Source organism: Hyla sarda, chromosome 4 (assembly GCF_029499605.1).
Source record: "Hyla sarda isolate aHylSar1 chromosome 4, aHylSar1.hap1, whole genome shotgun sequence".
NCBI lineage: Eukaryota > Metazoa > Chordata > Amphibia > Anura > Hylidae > Hyla > Hyla sarda.
In genome coordinates, this window is record NC_079192.1 from 340402411 (window position 1) to 340421411 (window position 19001).

The window sequence follows — 19001 nt, forward strand, 5'->3', positions numbered from 1 at the left end:
TACTGGTAATATTGGTGATATGGTCTCGTTATAACAAATTTGTTCAATAACCATATGATGGTAATATGTAAGGTGCTAATATTTGCTTCTTATATGCTGATGTCCTTTTACAACTATGACTTATTTTAAAATATACAGTTATACTTTTTTTTTTTTTTTCATATACAATTATTGCTGGTGGGGCTGTCATTCTGCTCTTGGATTAATCAGGAAACTGCAGTTCATGATGAATCCTGATTGGCTTACCTGACAGGCTTTTGCGTTTTGCCAGTGACATCAGACTGTCATAATTATATAACCACGACAACCAGTGGGGTGCTCAAAACAATCCTCTACCTAGCCATGACCACAACTAAAGATGGTGAAGTAGAGTGGCCATTTTGCAGTTTTGGCAAATGCCAGATGGTTGGTGAAAAGTGAGCCAGACATTCTACAGATTCCACCTCGGACTGCCTTCTCAATTTCACCAATGCAGAGAGCTGGTCAAGGTAGACTTAGAGAGCAAAATTGGTCACGCCGACAGTGATTGGATGAGCCAATCAGCATCAGTATTATTGTTAAGTAATATGAAACAATATATGATCAAATGACATATTTTAGGTTAACGAGTTAAAGATTATGTATACCGAACGTGAGAAGTTGTTAAAACATACTCAGCATTTTCTTCACATAACTGTTTCTTTATAATTGTTTCTGAAAAAGCTGGGAGTGAACCAATGCAGCTGCCATTAGGATTCCCTTAGAGGTTTTAACAATTTGACAGAAAAGGCAAACTGATATTTACTTGTAATGTTCTTTAACCCGGACAGATCTGGCAGCTTGTAGGTGGACCTCTGCGTGACAGAATTACAGTGGGCTTCCTGTGTATAAAAAGCTTGCCAAGTATAGACCATCATTATTACCAGATCCCAATTGTTCCCCTGAAGATCAGTGGGCCCTTGCACTTGTCCAGATTTGCCTACTGCTGGCACCAACTTAGTCATTAAAGCATCAGCTTTGTATTTAGAACCTGGTGCAGTGTTCGAACAATAATCCCAATTCTGACACATGTAAGACAGGATGTTCTACTGTCACGGAACAGTCTGACCACAGTGTAAGTAAGAGGGTGAGTTCCTGTCTTCTGTGAGAGTGCCCCTATGATCAGGCAGCCCTGAGTCTTGGAGGGAAAAAGGTTATACCCGTTATTACATATACTCCATCATCATCATCATAAATAATGTACATGTATGTGGCTTGTGCCACTGTAGATTACCAAAAAAACAAGAATGCATATGCCTTTTACAGTTAGGTCACTGATCTGCATCTTGTTGCTCTATAGTTGTTACCAAAAAGCAACAGAGGCTTGTAGTTTCAGTATCCCCCTCGACACTTTGCAGGGATGCCTGCTGAATGATTTAAGCAGGCATCCAGCTCTGATCCCGCCTGGCGAGAGGCATGAACCGGTATAGCCGGTCTGACTTGATTGGCGATTTTCGGCGATCGCCAACATGTGGGGGTCTCAGGACCCCCCTCGGCGACGTGCCGGGATGCCTGCTGAATGATTTCAGCAGGCATACCGGTCTCGACCCTGACCGGCTAGCGGCGGGGACCGGAATTCCCACAGGCATACCCATACGCCCTAAGTCCTTAAGGACTTTAAAACGGGGGCGTATGGATACACCCGTCGTCCTTAAGGGGTTAAAGGTCCTTTCCGGTTAGTTACAATTTTCACATGCACAATAAAACCAGAAATACAAAATAAAAAATTAATAAAACACCCTATCCCCCACCCCCCATTACCATATAGTTTCTGAAGGTAAACACCTAGTCCATTATTAAAATGCCACCCTGCTCTTAGTACACATAAACACCTTTATGTAATTTTGTGTGAAAGTGTAATTTTTTTTCTACACAATTTTTCTTCTACACAGATCACAGGCGTGTATTAACACGCCTGTGATCAGTGTTATCGGCGCTTGACTGCTCCTGCCTGGATCTCAGGCACGGAGCAGTCATTCGTCGATCGGACACCGAGGAGGCAGGTAAGGGCCCTCTTGGTGTCCGGTCAGCTGTTCGGGACGCCGTGATTTCACCGCGGCGGTCCCGAACAGCCCGACTGAGCAGCCGGGTCACTTTCACTTTCACTTTAGAAGCGGCGGTCAGCTTTGACCGCCGCTTCTAAAGGGATAATACCGCACATCGCCGCGATCGGCGATGTGTGGTATTAGCCGCGGGTCCCGGCCGTTGATGAGCACCGGGACCTACACGATATGATGATTTAAAAAAAAAAAAAAAGTTTTCCACCAGAGTACCCCTTTAACCCCTTAACGACGCAGGACGTATATTTACGTCCTGCGCCGGCTCCCGCGATATGAAGCAGCGCAATCCCGCTTCATATCGCGGGAGCCGGCGCAGGACGTAAATATACGTCCTGCGTCGTTAAAGGGGTACTCTGGTGGAAAACTTTTTTTTTTTTTTTTAAATCAACTGGTGGCAGAAAGTTAAACAGATTTGTAAATTACTTCTATTAAAAAATCTTAATCCTTCCTGTACTTATTAGCTGCTGAATACTACAGTGGAAATTATTTTCCGTTTGAAACACAGAGCTTTCTGCTGACATCATGAGCACAGTGCTCTCTGCTGACATCTCTGTCCATTGTAGGAACTGTCCAGGTTAAAAGGAAATCCCCATAGCAAACATATGCTGTTCTGGACAGTTCCTAAAATGGACTTAAACTTTCTCTTCAGATAAGAAATAATTACATGTGAAAACAAACTAAATCTAGCTGGTAACAAAATCTTTACATTCATCAGAATAGTCATAATTCTGCAAAGCTTTTGTGACCCTTTCATTCAAACTTTTATACATGTAATGTCCTCTCATGGTCAATATAGTATATAGGCTGACCACATCAAAAGATACTTCAAAAAGTTCCTTAACTTGGCTGAACTGGTACCAGTACTGTAGTTGGTGCAAAACAGGGAAAAGAAGAGCCTGATGCAAGTGTGCCCTCTTGTGCCTTGCTGGTTAAGGATGATGGTGATTTACTACTAAAACAACTGTGAGTTTTTTTGGTAACTTAAAAAGAAAATATTTTCCAAGGGATAACCCATTAAATGATTATTACAAGTTAAATGGGTTTACTGGGACATTTTTTTTATTGGTGGCTTATCTTCAGTGTAGCCTCTTAATTTCCTACCATACACAGCTCTGCACACATAAAGGGGTACTCCGGCCCTAAGATAGGGGATAGGGGATAAGATGTCTGACCACAGGGGTCCCACCGCTGGGGACCCCCAATCTTGCATTCGGCACCCACCTCTTTAAGCTGCACGCCGCGCTGCCAGCTCACAAACTGCCGGGTGCCGACCACGTGGCCAGAGTATCGTGATGTCACAACTCTGCCCCCGCTATGCAAGTCTATGGGCCGTCACGCCCCCTCCCATAGACTTGCATAGCGGGGTGGGGCGTGATGTCACACAGGGGAGGAGTCGTGACGTCACGGTACTCCGGCCCCATGGTCAGCACCCTGCAGTTTGTAAGCTGGCAGCGCGGCATGCAGCTTAAAGAAGTGGGTGCCGAATACAAGATTGCGGGGGTCCCCAGTGGCGGGACCACCGCGGTCAGACATCTTAATCCCCTATCCTTTGGATGCTTTACCAGGCAAAGTATTTCAGCTCATCCTATTCACTTTAATGGGATGAGTTGCATTACCAGGTCCAGCTACTACTGAGTGTATGGAGCTGTGTCTGGTATACAGTGTGGTGACTGCACAGCTCACATGATTGCAGCAGCCCCTTCCATCAGCTTATCAACAGGGACACCGGGAGTCAGATTCCCATTGATGAGATATTCATGGCCTATTCTGAGCATAGATCATCAAAACCTTTTGCATTATCTTCCATAGTTTCAGCAGCTATCTAATATCTGCATTATCAGGTTATGCAGTGCAGATATGATATCTTAAAGGATGTGTGATATGAAGGATAATTTTTTTCTGTGAAACTCTGCTAGACATCTTATTAGTAAAATAAGGATATGGAAGCTATTCTATTGTCTTAGATAATGTATTAATGTAGTTGTAATGTAGTGTGTCCATAGAGTGGCATTCCATGTATAGAGATATATTCCATTTTTATTGTTGATGATAGCACAGACATCATTGTAATAGTGCAGCAGATACATTGACTCACTGTAGCCTCACAATAGTACCCCACCTCTTTGCCACAGGAAGAACTCAAAGAACATCTAACAGTTTTGTCCTTTCATCGCTTCTGAAGCAGCTAATGATATTATGTCGCTGTAACTAATGTTCATTTTTTATCCGTATCTGGAAATATTTTCGTTCAGTAGTTATAGGTCATGGAGCCCCTAGACTGATTGCCCATGTGAGAGAAGCCCACAGAGGGAATTGCAGGGTGTTAAAGGGGTACTCCGCTGCTCAGCGTTTGGAACAAACTGAGGCTGTCACGCCCCCTCCCATAGACTTGCATTGAAGGGGTGGGGCGTGACATCATGAGGGAGCGGGACTATGACGTCACAAGCTCCCGGCTCCAGTGTTTGGAACAGTTTGTTCCAAACGCTGATCAGCAGAGTACCCCTTTAACATTTGCTGGCCTTGAAACAGTTAAGATCCATGAGCACTGACTAGATTGGCGTAAGATTCTCCACAAAGAGGGATGTTGGATCCTCAAGTTAAATGCATTAAGTGGGAATACAATCAAAATATATATAGTGTGCGGTGAGGGGGACTTAGAAATAGTAGATGGATAATATATCTATGTTAAGCATACCTTGGGACTGTAAGACTGGATTGGAGGAGGGAAGAACTAGTAGCTCTTCTCTAGGTATTCATGCAGTGTATAGGGGTCAGACGGACAATGCTGCAAAAGGGAGTAAAAAGGGCAATGACTAATTGCTATACAAACAAAAAGGCAAAAAGACACTCTAGTTGTAATGCTACACATGTATCAGCAATGTACCTCTAGATGTAAGCAAGTATAGTGAATGATGATGATTCTGTCAGCATATAGAGCAATATCGCTGCTGAAAAAATCCGTCAGATCAATGAGCTGTGGGGAGGGATCAGACCTGTGTTGTAAAAGGCAGTAGTATATTTCGCATGACAGATACCTCTATAAAGTGTTCTGAATGTCCGGGATGGTACCTGCTTCTGTTGCGATTGTTCCGACTGAGCGGTTCAGATGTCCTGGAGTTGATCTCGTAGCGTGTGTGCAGTGGGAGTATTGCCCCGGCCGGCGGCGGCGGCTCTACCATAGGTTCTGGTCCAGCGCTAGTGTTATATATATTGTAAATGCATTAAGCCCTTTAAACACTGTTATACAGGCTGTGCACTCACTAATTTTACTTGTAGCAGACTGTCATTTCTTCAGTGTTGTCACATGAAAAGATATAATAAAATATTTACAATAATGTGAGTGGTGTACTCACTTATGGGAAATACTGCAGCGGTTATACACCTCCTCTATGCTTACACTTTACCTTTTTCTTTTAACACAAATTTAGAAGAAAACACATTGACCTACACCCACATGTTATTTTTTGGTGTCCCGGTACTGGACTTGGTCCCGTACCTTTGTCGTAAGTCCCCACAGTCAGAGTTCCTCCATGCTTTAGGGGCTCTCCTGGTGGGTTAACCCCTAGTCGCCTCATAATGCTATTTAAAAATGTATATATTTAATATATTTTGTCATAGTGTAATAATGTACAGGACCTTAGGTCATGTGACCGTTAATAATTGTGTTATGCTAAGGTTCAAGGACCTTTGGGTCATGTGATGGGTCATGTTATATGCCCATAATGCTTCAGGTCAGGACTGACAGGTTTGCCAAACCAATGAGCTTTTATCCTGCCCCCTTGATATATAAGGGGCTGCTGCCACTGAATTGCTCTCTTAGTTCCAGACTATCAAGCTAAGCAGATCTGTTATTACAGCTTCAAGACAAGCTAGGCCTGAAGCCTTCCACTTCAGCAGCCATCTAAATTGTGAGTTAATCCAGCTCAAAAACCTACAAATCCTGCATGACTACTGAACCTAAAACTACCCCTTAATTCAGTGGCATAGCGGGCCACAAAGTCAAACCTCATTTCACTACAAAATCCCGGCAAACCTGTGAGGAGCCTGTATTATGATCCTCTTATCAAAAGACTGTGCATTATCTGCACTTACATAAAATCTGTAGTAAAGTTCATTCTTGGTTTACTACAACCTCTGCTGTGGACAATCTTTTATTCCTCCTTATCGTTCCTGGGACGGGTGGCGGTAGGACAAATAAATAGAGGAAGCCCGCACCCTGGCGTCACGACAATCAAGGGTTAATGCTATACCCTGCAACACTACTCTGCAGCACCTATGTTCACCCTACACCCCTACAGCTTACCACAATATGTTGACCTGTTGCTTCTCAGCACAATTTTAACAACTAACATCAGGTAGTTAGTATACATTTAAATCAAGTTGTGGTCGTTGCTACATGACTGATATGCGTAAAACCCTAGTACTAACCTAACAACCAACTGTAACCAATAACCTATCAACCTCAACTAAGCAGTCTGAAGTGTGCCATAACTGCGGCGTAAAGAATATGCCTGGAAAAGAGGGCAAAACCCGGATTTAAACAAACATTTGTTTATTGCAGATTACAACACAAGAGACTGGAATGCGCTAGCCATTTCTTTGCGAGGGTTAGGGATATACTGCATGTAGCATCCGGATTTCCAACGTCCTAATTTCTTGATTACGTGGGCTGGGACCCCGTGCTTAGAAGCGGCTGTAGCTGCGCCAATACGGAAGGAGTGACCGGATAATGAAGTCGGGTCTCCTCCCAGCGACCTGACCAAAATGCGTAAATGTTTGATGAATTGAGAAGTAGTTAGCGGGTTGGATCTGAAACGGAGTAAAGGGTCGTCAGCTGATAGGTTAACACAGGCATTCAACAATTCACGGAGGACTGTGACAGGACACCATTTGTGCACGGTGGGGAAAACCGGACAATCACAGTTTGACCCGGAGACGAGGTCTTGGTCTGACTGAGGGACAGCTCATATGATCGTCGGACAACTGCCTGAACATGTTGCCTGTGATTGGTTGTCTGACTGGGCTGCGAGGGACTTCCTTCTTAAGGATGCCCTTCAGAGCGGACTTCACCAAGCGAGAAGAGAGTATAGAGTAACTACGGGTATTGGTCAAGGATAAATGGTGTTGGATACCGGCTAGATAACTCTTAATAGTATTGTGGTATAAATGCAGTGTGGTATGGCAAAACCCGACATATGCTAATAGGAAGGGAACTGAAATCTTGTCGTCCTCGGCGCGCTTGGATCTGAATTTGGAGAATGAGTTCCACGCCGTACCATAAATTTTTCGTGTATTTGCGGACAAGGAATCACTGACCAAACGTTTGGCTATCCGAAGGTGCTGGTTCAGTTCATGACTAGTGAATGGAATGGGGGAACTTGCGCCCCTATGGAATCGGCTTCTGGCATCACCTGAAAGAAATGTGATAGGTTGTTCCTAGATAAGGCATCTGCTGCAATATTCTGGACTCCTTCAATGTGAGCACATGTGAAAGTAAATGTATGTTGTAGGGACAGCCAAACTAACCGTCTAGCCAAGCTCATTTATCTATAACATAGCTGACCGTCTAACACCAGGACAGAGAGAGAGTATCCGAAGACGTGTCGGATGAGAATTGTATACGTGACTGGACCTAGACAAGTATGTGCCCGGTGACAAGTGCGAAACATTATACAAGTACCTTAACAACCTAGAACACCCTGAAGAGCATCTTTAGGAACGAGACTACACAGAGAAAGGAGTGCACCGACAACGCAAGCAATCACAACCTGAAAACGTGTCAGGTTCATGGGGTGATTACTTGGAGAACAATGTACGACACTTTAAACCAGAACAGAGGGAAAGTATCCGAAGACGTGTCGGACGAGAATCGTATGCGTAACCGGGCCTAGACGAGTATGCGCCCGGTGACAAGTGCGAAACGTTATACGAGTACCATATCAACCTAGAACACCATGAAGTACATTTTTGGGACTTGACTACACAGAGAAAGGAGCGCATCGACAACGCAAGCAATCACAACCTGAAAGCGTGTCAGGTTCATGAGGTGATTACTTGGACAACAATAAACAACTCTTTAAACCAGGACAGAGGGAAAGTATCCGAAGACGTGTCGGACGAGAATTGTATGCGTAACTGAGTCTAGATAAGTGTGTGCCCAGTGGTAAGTGCGAAAGTTTATACGAGTACCATGACAACCCAGAACATCGTGAATTCCGTTTTTTGAGAACGTGACTATATCGTAAAAGGGGTGCACCGACAACACAAGTAAACACAACCTGAAGACGTGTCAGGTTCATGAGGTGATTACTTGGATAATAAAACAAATCTTATCACCTATGTGTGGCGTTATTGCTGTTCTGAAGGCGTGTCAGTAACAACCGTGCAACGTACCCCCTGCAGGCGTGGCAGGCATGATGGGTATACATCACCTATGTGTGGCGTTATTGCTGTTCTGAAGGCGTGTCAGTAACAACCGTGCAACGTACCCCCTGCAGGCGTGGCAGGCATGATGGGTATACATCACCTATGTGTGGTGTTATTGCTGTTCTGAAGGCGTGTCAGTAATAACAATTATGCGACGTACCCTTTCTGCAACATGACAGGCTTAACAGGTAAACACCACCTATGCGTAATGTCAGTGTCGTTCAGAAGGCATGTCAGTACCAACGATAATGAAACATACCCCATCTGCAACGGTTTACTGGGTAAGCCCCGTCTGTGCGTCGTGTAATTGTCGTTCTGAATATGTGTCAGCAGCGACAACTGCTATGTATCACCCTGCCTATATAAAGATGCGTGCAGAACGACTACGTGTGAAACTGTCGTGAACCGCTATGCATGGCTGTACCACCAACTTGATGAACCTATACTCGGGCCAACCATATACGCGTATAGACCACCAGCGAATGCCTGAAGCTAACCACGACCGATGGCAGAGAATATGCCGGCAAGTAGTAACTATTATGACCACATACCTGCGTACAGGGCCACACCCCATGTGCTGTATGAGCATGTGCGCTGCACAAAACTGCGGGCGTACGAACTTCACAAATAGCGCAAGCGCATGTACAGAACACATGCCACGAGTGCACACGCAGCCTGATTCCCACGTGCACCCGAGTAATATAACCCTACAAGCATGCGCGATACAAGTCCTGCGAGCGGGTGTGCAGCACAATCCTTATGAGTGCATATTCAGTAGTAATCCTACGAGCGTGGGGCCATGTAATACTATAAACGTGCGTACAGTGTGACTCTTATGAGCGTGTACATAGTATGATTCCTATGAGTGTGTACAACATGACTCCTACAAGAGCGTGTGTAGTATGAACCCTGCAAGCGAGTACAAGCGTGTATACCACGTAAACCTACGAGCAAGTGTACGGTATGGATGCTACATTGGTATGCACCGCATGAACTTTATGAATTATGCGAGCGAGTGTACCGTGTAAATGCTACCGGCGAATGTACTGCATAATCCTAACGTGTGTAAAGTAAGAATCCAACAAGCGTGTGTACAGGATATCCTACCAGTGTGTACTGTGTACGGCATGAATCTTATAAGTATGTACGCAGCATAACGCTACAAGTATGTACAAGCGTGTGTATAGAGTAAATGCTACAAGCATACACCCCACAAATATGCTCAAGCGTGAGTGCAGTATGAATGCTACAAGCAAGCGTACAGCATGAATCCTAAGGGCAAATGTACAATATAATCCTACAAGCGAGTGTACGGTATGAAACCTGTAGGCAAGTAAACGGCATAAACTCTACAAGTGTGTACTGTATGAATCTTACAAGCGTGTGTGCAGTATAAACCTTACAAAGGGGGTGTACAGTATGACCCTAAAAGCGTGTGTACGGTATAAAACAACAAGCGCGTAGAGAACGAATGAACCCTATAAGCGTGTGTGGCGTATAAATGTTACCGGCATGAATCCTACCAACGTGCATGGGTACCAGGATGTGTACAGCATGAATCCTACGGCATGATTCCTATAAGTGAGAATCGTAGCTCCACAACAGCTGGAGGCACACCGCCCGGAAACACAGAAGTATAAATATAAAATAAATGGAAAGAAAACTGTGAGGAAGTTAGTTAAGAGACAAAGGTTGGAAGTGAGCGCAGCTGTTGGTGTAGCGTGCCTTAGACTGACCAGATTGGCAGCTGTGGGGGTGAAGCATAAGCCCACAGGGTGGGGCGGAGCGGTGAGTCCGATTGAGTGTAAAGGTGTGCGAGTCTCAGTATACCGGAGACACATATAGATCCTCCCAGCGTCACAGAACTACAAAATGTGATAATGATATATATGTGCAGGAGGCTGTTCACATAGAGCGGTAATGTTATACATGTGCAGGAGACTGTTCACGTGGTGCGGAAATGATAAAATATGCAGGAGACTGTTCACATAGTGCGGTAATGATGTGCATGTGCAGGAGACTGTTCACATAGTGCAGTAATCATATACATGTGCAAGAAGCCTATCACATAGTGCGGTAATGATATGCATGTGCAGGAGACTGTTCACATAGTGCAGTAATCATATACATGTGCAAGAAGCCTAACACATAGTGCGGTAATGATATGCATGTGCAGGAGACTGTTCACATAATGCAGTAATCATATACATGTGCAAGAAGCCTAACACATAGTGCGGTAATGATATGCATGTGCAGGAGACTGTTCACATAATGCAGTAATCATATACATGCGCAGCAAGCCGTTCACATAGTGCGGTAATGATATGCATGTGCAGGAGACTGTTCACATAATGCAGTAATCATATACATGTGCAAGAAGCCTAACATAGTGCGGTAATGATATGCATGTGCAGGAGACTGTTCACATAATGCAGTAATCATATACATGTGCAAGAAGCCTAACACATAGTGCGGTAATTATATGCATGTGCAGGAGACTGTTCACATAATGCAGTAATCATATACATGTGCAAGAAGCCTAACACATAGTGCGGTAATGATATGCATGTGCAGGAGACTGTTCACATAGTGCGGTAATCATATACATGTGCAAGAAGCCTATCACGTAGTGCGGTAATGATATGCATGTGCAGGAGACTGTTCACATAGTGCGGTAATCATATACATGTGCAAGAAGCCCATCACATAGTGCGGTAATGATATGCATGTGCAGGAGACTGTTCACATAATGCAGTAATCATATACATGTGCAAGAAGCCTAACACATAGTGCGGTAATGATATGCATGTGCAGGAGACTGTTCACATAATGCAGTAATCATATACATGCGCAGCAAGCCTATCACATAGTGCGGTAATGATATGCATGTGCAGGAGACTGTTCACATAGTGCGGTAATCATATACATGCGCAGCAAGCCTATCACATAGTGCGGTAATGATATGCATGTGCAGGAGACTGTTCACATAGTGCGGTAATCATATACATGTGCAAGAAGCCTATCACATAGTGCGGTAATGATATGCATGTGCAGGAGACTGTTCACATAATGCAGTAATCATATACATGTGCAAGAAGCCTATCACATAGTGCGGTAATGATATGCATGTGCAGGAGACTGTTCACATAATAAAGTAATCATATACATGCGCAGCAAGCCGTTCACATAGTGCGGTAACGAAATGCATGTGCAAGAAGCCTAACACATAGTGCGGTAATGATATATATGTGCAGGAGACTGTTCACATAGTGCAGTAATGATATACATGTGCAAGAAGCCTAACACATAGTGCGGTAATGATATGCATGTGCAGGAGACTGTTCACACAGTGCGGTAATCATATACATGCGCAGCAAGCCGTTCACATAGTGCGGTAATGATATGCATGTGCAAGAAGCCGAACGCCGATATGTAATACAATAACCTGGGGCCGGGCTGACCAAGGGTTTCCCTGAACTCCAGCTTACCTCCGGAGTCCGGGAACAGCCAGCTTACCCCCCGGTCAGCCACGGCCACTTACCACCACCATGCCGGCTGAAGCGACCTTCCAGTCAGCTGACTCGTGCAGTCAGCTGACCGGTGGGAACGTGACTCCACCTCCTGCCAACATCACGTGACAAACCCTTAACCGAAGAACCCACGGCGTCATTGAAGGGGGGAGAGCCGTGGGTTCTTATGGTCATCCCGCTCCTCCCACAATTACAGGCCAGCTGCGCAGGCCTTACCATTTATGGACCCACTTAAATCAGGAGGATGTGAAATTGCAAGTGGTCTTATACCAAAATGTATTGTAACTACCTGATGTTAGTTGTTAAAATTATGCTGAGAAGCAATAGATCAATGTATAAAATGTGCGGTCATGTCTTTCTAAGTTTGTGATACCTTGTGTGTTTTTTGTTAGTTTTTTGCGGTGATTTATCCAAAATCATGGCTAAAATTGTGCTATCTTACCAAAATTGTGCAAAGTATGGTAAAATGTGCTATTTTATGTTGTTTTTGAAAAACTGCAAAAATTCTGTTCAAACAAGGGAATATGCAGTATAAATTCAATGTGTAAACACAGCCTAAAGACTTCAAATCCTCACAAAACACCTCAATTGTGATTATATGTCAAATCACTTTCACTATATTTCTCTACAAAAAACGCATTATAAGAAACATCAAAACTGCACATAATGTGAACTGATCTCAACCCACATAGGAGTCTAATCAAGTGACAGGGGTGAACTTCAGCATCGGTGCCTAATAAGCTGACCAGATGCAGTGATCAAAAGGGTCACCCAAAGCCAGAGGATTCATGGGAAATATAGGAAGCATTAGGAACCCATATCAGTGACGGCATTGCATACAGTATGGAGCCAAATCCATGCCTGCCACATCAGCTAAAATAGGTATGCACAAGCCATACACAAGAACCTCTACATTATTCTTTAATGGCCTATACTGCACTATATAAGCAAAATAAAATAAAAACATTCCCAGAGTGCTTCTTTAAGTGACGCAGTGTTGTACTGCAATGCATAAAGGGGTACTCCGATGGAATTTTTTTTTTTTATCAACTAGTGCTAAAAAGTTAAACAGATTTGTAAATGACTTCTATTAAAAAAATCTTTACCCTTCCAGTACTTTTTAGCAGCTGTATGCTACAGAGGAAATAATTTTCGTTTGGATTTCTTTTTTGTCTTGTCCACATTGCTCTCTGCTGACACCTGATGCCCATACCAGGGACTGTCCAGAGCAGGAGAATATCCCCGTAGCAAACCTATGCTGCTCTGGACAGTTCCTGACACGGACAGAGGTGTCAGCAGAGAGCACTGTGGACAAGACAAAAATAAATTAAAAAATAATAGAATTTCCTCTGTAGTATACAGCTGCTATTAAGTACTGGAAGGGTAAAGATATTTTAATATAAGTAATTTACAAATCTGTTTAACTTTCCTGCACCAGTTCTTTAAAAAAAAAAAAAGTTTTCCACCGGAGTACCCCTTTAAAGATAACCTGTCATTAGGTTTATATCTGCCACTTCCATTATGTAATGCAGGTTTTCTCCTAATATCTTCATTGATATGAAGGACACCAAGGGTTGAAAAATAGTCCTGTCAGAACCTCCAGGCTTCTATTTGTGAGATTCTGGCTATTGTACTTCACTTATAGGAACATACAGATTTTTTTTTGATAATTTTTCATTTTAACATTCATGCTATAGTCAGGTCATCGATCTGTATATCAACCACAGTAAATTCATCTGCTACATATTTTCCTGTAAGTTCTTTGCTAAACCATTGGCTGCTGTGGTAATGTGGTATATATAGAGTCATGTCTATTGAATGTAGGGTCGTAGCCTGGTATGAGTCATCTTTATGTAAAATGTCTATATCTCATAGTAGCTAAAATTCATTGTCTGTGTAAAGTTACATTTGTTTCCCCCATTATAATTGAGTCAAGATAAGTAATACTGCTGGTGAGAAACTTACTGAGCAATGTGGGGGGGGGGGGGGGGGTGAATTTGCTAGACCTTTTTATCACTTCTGCAAAAATGTTAAACTTTCTGAGGTGTTTACACCACCCTCTCCCCTTCATAAAAAAAAGGGGGGGGGGATGCCAATTCTACCGCATGGCGTTTTGGCCAAAAAACGCTGCGGCCAGATGTTAGCTGTAAATCAATGAGAAATTGCTAAATTCTTTTTCCACTTGCCTTTTTTCAGTTTGGCGTTTTTTAAATCCTTTTGGCATTCTTTCACTCTTTTTGAATTTTTAGCTCCTTTGCGGTTTTGCAAAATCACAGCATGTTGAGCCTATGGCGTTTTTTCCCCTGAAATCGTGGCGTTTTTCTCCCATAGGAGATGTGGGTTTTAACTTTTGGTGTTTTTGCAGGCAATTTTTAGTTTTTAGTGATCCAAAAAAGTGATGGAGATACCTTTTTTTTGATAAAATTCCGTAGGGTACCATTAAGAAATAAATAAATACAATTGATCTTTTTATTTTTATTAATTTTAAACAGGGATCAATTTATGTGTGTGGGCAGGGCACTAAAAATATAGCCGACAATAATAAAAATGTAGTCTGTGTGTGTTTTTCACTTTTTTCTTCTTCTATTTTTTAGGTGATACTTCTACTTCCAGCATGGAACAAACTGTTCCATGATGGGAGTAGTAGTACCTGTACTAATTGACAGATCACCCTAGACTGTTGCGATCCTTCGGTATTTATTTTATAGATGCGGCCGGCTGCTCTTCTATGGTCCCCTGCACTGTCGTATATATACACCTATTCATATTTACCGCAGAGAGCTGTGATTGGCCGGATGGTTCAGCCAATCACAACTCTCTGCGGGGGACCATAAAAGAGCATCCACATCTATACATTATACAGGAGGATCACAGCGGGTGTCAGGAGTGACATCCACTGTGATCTTTCCTTTACTGCAGGTACTAGAGCTCCCAACATGGAGCAGAGTGTGCTCCATGTTGGCAGTAGTAGTACCTGCAGTTTGGGTCAGATCACAGCAAGTGTCACTCCTGACACCCACTGCGATCATCCTTTCTATTGCAGAGATGCGGAGCGGCTTTCTCCTGTGCTCCGCATCTCTGCTCTGTACTCCTCTCAGTGATATGAATAGAACATCACTCATTCATATTTCCCGCTGAGAGCAGTGATTGGCTGCAACCATCCGGCCAATCCCCACTCTGGGCGGAAAATATGAATGAGTGATGTGAATTTCTATTCACATCACTGGCCGGCCCTGAGTATAGTGCAGAGATGTGAGCGCTGTATAGAGCCACTCCGCATCTCTGCTATATTACGAACGATTGCATCGGGTGTCAGGATTGACACCTGGGGCGATATGTCTATTAGTACAGGTACTACTACTCCCATCATGGAACAGCTAAACCCAAGATGATCAGCTTTATTTATATAAACGGTTGTCACGGCTTGCAAAGTGGCAAAGCCCAAGGAATGTAAAGCAGCCATAAGCCATTGTTCCATCTCTACTAAACATTTTATATACAGCAGGAAATGGAATCTCCTGAGAAGTCCTCTTTTTTCTGTGACCGATTTTTCTCCTATAAGAAGACTGCCCCTTTATTCTTAATGTTTTAGTTAGAACCCTTGAAAAAACTATGCATTGGACTTGCATGCACTCTGAATAATGTGGCAGCACGTCCACACTGTGTTGCATCACCAAACTGTAGCCAAAAGGTGGAGGAGACTTAAGGGACAGCAAGGGAGAGATTCTGTCAGCACTGTGCCACGTCATTGGAGCGATAAGACAGAAACAAGAGTATTACAGCACCAGCAAGTGTCATTAAATAGGAATTAGGAGGAGGAAGGCTGTTACAGACACATTGGGTGCATCTGAAATAATGCTACAATGTAGATAGAAGTCCTGCTGGGGAAATAAGAATGGGGGTAGAGCCACGCAGGGGACCAAGATATGGGTTCGAGCAGTGAAGGGGGCCAGGATTTAGAGGAAAAGCCATGCCAAGGGGCAGGAATGAGAGGCGGAGCCATGATGGGGACTCAGAATGCAATGGGGAACCATGCTTATGTCTAGTAAACAAATGAAAGCCATGCAGGAGTCTGGGAAAGAGATGGAGGGCAATGCGGAGCACTGGAATGAGATATGCAGCCACACTGTGGACAAGGAAGGAGATAGGGAGCCATGCATGGGACCAGGAATAAAAAGGCAAGCCATGTTGGGAACCAAGAACTACATAAGGAGACATGCCAAGGAATAGGAATGAAATGGACAGCCATGTAGTGAACTAGGAATCAGTTGGGGAACTAAATTGGAAACCAGGAATGAGTTAGGAAGACATGCTGTGGACTACAATGAAATGAGGAACCATGTGGGGAGCAGGGATAACATGAAAACCATTCTGGGAACTAGAAATAAGAGGATGGGACCAGAAATAAGATGATGTTCCATGCAAGGTGATAGAAATTCAACACAGACACATATTTTCAGCCCTCTACATGTTTGCTGATTTCATTAGGCAATTTAACCAGCATTCTGTATATTATTATTTTTTTAAATAGAAAAACCCTCATAAAAGACCCATTTTTCATTGAAATTTGAGTCATCGGCTCAAAAAGGTTTCACTGTATCCCCCATCATGTTCAAAACCCATGTTTGTTCATAAAAAGTTTGGATTGTAAAACATAATTTTAATGTTAGTTATAGTGTTTTACACTAATCCAGCTGATGCGCTGCATTTTTTAGGCCCTCTAAGCCCCCAAGCAAACAACTCTCCAAATGAGAGGCATTTTAAATTAAGTTTGAAAATGAATCCCAGATAATTAGACATGCCATAGTACATCTACAGTCCCATCCATTTGGGTGAGCTTTGTTGCCTACCACAGCAATATTATTGGACACCAATTTGACAGAGTCAGCTACCCTGTCTACTGGTAATGCTTGTATGTTGATGTGTCACACAGACAAAAATTTGATCAGCTGGGGTCTCTGTGCTGAGACCCCCACCAATCTCTAAATATAGCGCTTTCATCTCCAACTCACTACTCAATATGACTCATTGCAGAAGACGGGTTACATAGACTTATAATGGTTTATGGTATACAGTATGCCCGTATAGTACCATTTTTTTTATACTCCTTTACAAATTGTTTATCTTGTAGCATCTTTGTGGCAGCATCCCAAAGACTTGACCCTAAAAGCACCAATAAAGTCTTCAGTTCTGTCAACTCCATAAATATAAAAAGAAAAATTCTATTTTTGATTTCCTGTGTTCCTCTGAGCTGTTGGCTTGGGCCTTTGTAAGACTGATGCTGACCTCCCCCTTGTCTAGCATGTAAAGAAAATTGGTTTGCCTCAAACTGTTGAAACAAAGCTAATATTATGTTTAGCAGAGTTCACCCTGTACTTCCCTATTTCAAGTCACATGGTTTTGTTTCGCATAACTGAGTCATCTGAGGCTTCACAAGCAGTCTTTCTTTTTAGAAGAAAAGCTAAGACACATGGCGTCTCTTTCTTTAGTTTAATAATATTAGAACTGGTTTACACAACAGGACCGAGGCATCCTGCAAAAAAGAAAAAAAGACCATATACAACACGGTGTATTATTTTCTTTCTTTTTTTTTTTTTTTTAACATTGATTCCTAACTGTTCAAATACATTGCACATGTTGTAGCCTTTCTACCTATATCTCCGATGTAATCGTAAATGATTTATGAATAGAGTCTTGGTCCTGCTCATGTAGATACAGGCTTATAGTGTATCTTTCTAGGAAATCATCTGTGCCCCAACTGAAAGGCTCTACCTTACCTCACAGTTTTATTTTTCTGAATGTATATACTGAATATGTCCATTCACTAACCACAAGCTGAGATCAAAAAAATGATGAAAACCATTTTTATTTGCTTTTATAGTGCTGCATAGGTTTTTATTAACTCCAGACAATTTTAGATTTAGCTTTTTTTTTTTCCTTCTCAAATTCCAAGAGCCAGATCTCTTTTTTTCCCCATTGACAAAGCTTTAAAGGGGATACTCCAGCATTTAAAAACGTATCCTCTTTAGACCTCTTGGATCCCCTGTGATCTTGAGAAATGGTACCCAGAATCTCCTTGCTCTATACATTCTCTATGATACCAGAGTAAACACTTGTGTTTCGTGTACGGTGCTCCCATAGGGAATGCATGATGCATGTGCCGACCCCACTCTCCACGCACAGGGAGATTAGGACCCCTGCTCTGGAGATTAGAATTTTTTCCCCTATCGTGTGGATAAAGTACAAGTTGTTAAACACTGGATAACCCCTTTACTTGCTTTTAGTGGGGCCAGTTGTATTTTTTAATGGCACACTTTATTTTACCATACAATGTACCATGAAACAAAAAAAAGGTTCATTTTTATGTTGTGGTAAATCTGAAAGGTCAGTACAATTACAGTGATACTAAATTTATATTGTTTTGATTATGTCTTATTACTTTTAAAAAGATTTATAAAATGTGAAAAATCTTTAGCATCTTCATTTTCTCACCCCAATAACGTTCTTATTCTTTTCCATCTAATTAGGTATCTCACATATTTTTTGTGTGCAATGATTTGCAGTTTTTATTGGTAGCTTTTTGTGGTATGTGGTATTGTGTTTTCAGATGCAAGGTGATCAAAAATCACATTCTTGCAGAGCTTACATTTGGCATTTCTAATTGATCTTTTTTGGTGTTTACCATGCAAAGATGCCAATTGTCTTCATTTTTTAGGGAGGGAATTTCCAGATCTACAGAATTTGCACACCAAAGAGACAGTGTGAGTCAGGGAAGTTGTATAACTGCAGCCATTCTTTATATTTACTCACCTACTAGATCACTGCCATCCTGCTACCTTAGATAAGGCAGATGTATTATATTTAGCAGCAGTCTATGCATGGAAGAACATACAAAGGGATAAGGAGGAGGGAGCTTTGTAGGGAAGGGGGTTTGGGAGCTGGTAGGAGGGATTTAATAATGTAATCC

The 19001-nt window shown here is 42.7% G+C and overlaps 1 protein-coding gene and 1 long non-coding RNA gene across 3 annotated transcripts in view; one reads left to right on the top strand and one right to left on the bottom strand.

Moving 5' to 3' along the window:
* The window catches only part of DOCK2 (dedicator of cytokinesis 2), an 850676-nt gene that overhangs the window by 7471 nt on the left and 824204 nt on the right, over positions 1 to 19001 (top strand). The gene's annotated exons all lie outside the window — the stretch shown is intronic.
* LOC130267173 (uncharacterized) overlaps positions 4747 to 19001 on the bottom strand; it is an 83715-nt gene continuing 69460 nt past the window's right edge. The window contains exon 3 of the long non-coding RNA XR_008843081.1: positions 4747 to 4863. This is a non-coding gene — a long non-coding RNA (uncharacterized LOC130267173). The remainder of the gene's footprint in view (positions 4864 to 19001) is intronic.